Source organism: Mus caroli, chromosome X, assembly GCF_900094665.2.
Source record: "Mus caroli chromosome X, CAROLI_EIJ_v1.1, whole genome shotgun sequence".
NCBI lineage: Eukaryota > Metazoa > Chordata > Mammalia > Rodentia > Muridae > Mus > Mus caroli.
In genome coordinates this window covers 3,952,572-3,955,638 of record NC_034589.1, presented here as the reverse complement: position 1 = coordinate 3,955,638, position 3,067 = coordinate 3,952,572, and positions in this window count along the sequence as shown.

Genomic DNA, 3,067 nt, shown 5'->3' with positions numbered 1-3,067 from the left:
GTATCTTATATCTTGGGTATCCTAAGTTTCTGGGCTAATATCCACTTATCAGTGAGTACATATTGTGTGAGTTCCTTTGTGATTGTGTTACCTTACTCAGGATGATGCCCTCCAGGTCCATCCATTTGCCTAGGAATTTCATAAATTCATCCTTTTTCATTCCTTCATTCCTTCATTTGCATAATAGGCCTCTTATGAAGGGTATAGAAGCGAGTGCTGTGCTTGGTCCAAATATAAGGATTTATTTGCATAAATTGTTCATTTCTCCCTTTGATCAGAGATTACCATAATTCATGCAAACACAGTTCCATTTGCATAGTAAGGCTATTTTGATTGGTTTAAAACTGAGTGTTCTGATTTGTCAAAAAAGCCTTCATTTGCATAAAATGCTTCCGACAGTGATAAAATGGAGACTTCTCTGACTGATGGATACACAGTAGTTCATTTGCATAGTGATACTATTGTGACTTGTCTAAAAATAAGTACTTTAATTGGTTTAAATATAGTTCTTCATTTGCATAATAATCTTGGTTTTAACTAAGATAAAGCACTCTTTGGACTGGTGCAAACAAAAACTTTCATGTGAATAAGACACCTATGTAATCAGTAAAAGCAAGGGAATGTGATTGGTGAAAACATGGTCCTTCATTTGCATAGTAGGCATTTTGTTATTGGTAAACACATGAGTAATGTGGTTCAAACACAATCTTTCATTCGTATAAAATGCATTCTTCCGACCGTGATAAAATAGAGAGTGCTCTGAAGGTACAAATACAGTCCTTTCTTTGCATATTAGTGCAATTATGAGTTGTGTAAAATTGAGTGGAATTATTTGTTGAAATACAAGCTTTCCTTTACATTAAATGCTTTTCTAAGTGATAAAACGGAGACTCTTCTGATTGCTCCATACACAATCCTTTATTTGCTTAGTAAGGCTAGTATGACTTGGATAAAATTAAGCGCTTTGATTGGTTTAAATATAAGCCTACATTTACTTGAGAGGTTTGGTTTTAACTGGTGCAAAACATTCTTTAGATTGGTCCAAACACAAACCTTCATTTGAATAAGATGCTTATATCATCAGTAAAATATTAAATTTTTAATGAAATAATTATATATAATGTTTATGTTTTTGTTATAACAGCTAGGAGTCCTGCGATCTTTTGCTAGGTTTCAGAAACAAGGCAAAAATAAAATTTAGAATCCCTACTTGTCCATTTTAAGAATCTTTTTATGTTTTTTTGATATACTCTTCCTTATTCTCTGCTGTAGTACTAGCTATCTGGGATGGAATTTCATAGGCTGCCAGCTTTTTCCTTTGCCTCCTGTTTGTTCCTTTGTTGTGCTGTCCTCTCACCTTCTTTCACTCACTATCAGCAATGTAATCCTAAGGCCACATGTGATTTCATGGCCATGTTGTTTTCACCGAACTTGGTGTTTATAACTAGGGAAACAATTCTCACTCCTGGTTGCTGTTACCATTAAATAAAGATCTGGAATACTGACAAAAAAAAGTAAGAGATGAGCAGTGTTGATTCAGAATTTTCTGGTCCATTACAACACATAAATTGATAACATCATAGGTCCCACTGACTGCTAATAATTCATTAATCATTCATTCATCAGGCATGTATTACAAGCCAGTATAGTTCACCGATCCCAAGGTACATATTTCTTTTCTGGTTTTAACATCTCTGAAGTAACAGAATCTTCAAAATAACAACATCATTCTCAGTCAAGATTCTGGTGGAAAACACAACAGACTCAAATGGGAATTAGGGAAAGTATCACAAAAGTAGTATTTTGTAATGATGTGGGCATGGGGAAAAAGAACTCAATAAAATTTGAGGCATTCAAATTTGACAGCAACAAGAAACATCTATCCTAGGCTTGAAAAGTGTGTGATTATGGGAACCTAGAAAGAACTGTATGTATAATTTTAGTTGAAGTCACAAGCCCTTTCTCTTCCTGTCCTCTGAGCTCTTGCTGTTGGCTGAAACTGTTCCAAACCAACCAAAACCCAAGTGTAAAAAAAAGGAGTAGAGTAGAATGTCTGGAGAGTTTTAGAGTCCATCAAATGTTTGTGGCTTCTACCACAGGCTAGCCATCTGTTCTTGTTTATGTTTTAGTTGGGACACAGCCACACACATTCTTTCCCATATTGTTTATGGCCATTTCAATACTGGAAGAGCAGAGAGGAGTCATGTGACCAAGACCATATGACTCATAAAGTTCAATTTATCATCTTTTACTTTAAGAAAATGTTTTGTCCCATGACTGCTGTTGGGGTAGGTCAATATCAGTTTTGTCAGAACCCCATATGAAGTCTAAAACCTTAGCTACCACCCTTTCTCACTGTAGAGTAGAGCCAGGAAACAATACAGCTGGAAGAAAAAGCTAATTAGTGTAATATTTATGGGCCCAGTTCCACTTGGGTATAGCCCTGAGATCTGAGTTGATGATGTCACTCAGGTTCTCTTTAAATCTTTCCAATCTTTCCCAGCACTTCAACTAGATTGGCTGCTCCATCCAGATGATTAATCCAACTTCAACTTTTGGAAGGTGTGCTTCCTTAGTGACCCTATATTAATTTTAATTGTTTGCTTTTAGTTTTCACTGGTTGGGATTATTATAGTGCCAAGAAGAGTTATCCATAGGAAATTCCCTGGCCTAAAGACCTGCTTCTCTTGTAACCCTGTGTGTGAACAACCCAATTTTCTTTCAAAAATCACCTCACCTCCTTTTCAACCTGAATAAGCTGAGTGATATGAGGAATTCATAAATCAGCAAGAGGCCTTATCAGCTTCAAAGGTGATAATATACTGACTGATTCTTATGCCATCCTCCCTTCTTTAGGTACCAGAACACATAAACCTAGTGAAGTAAACACTATGAAGTAAACATTATAGAAATAAGTAAAGGTCATTTCGTTAGTGGACAACTAGGTTTAAAAGTAAGAGGAGACAGTCACAGCTCTAGATCATAGTTCCTTCACCCATGCCTTTTGGCATTCTGAGAGACAACATCTCTCTCTCTCTCTCTCTCTCTCTCTCTCTCTCTCTCTCTC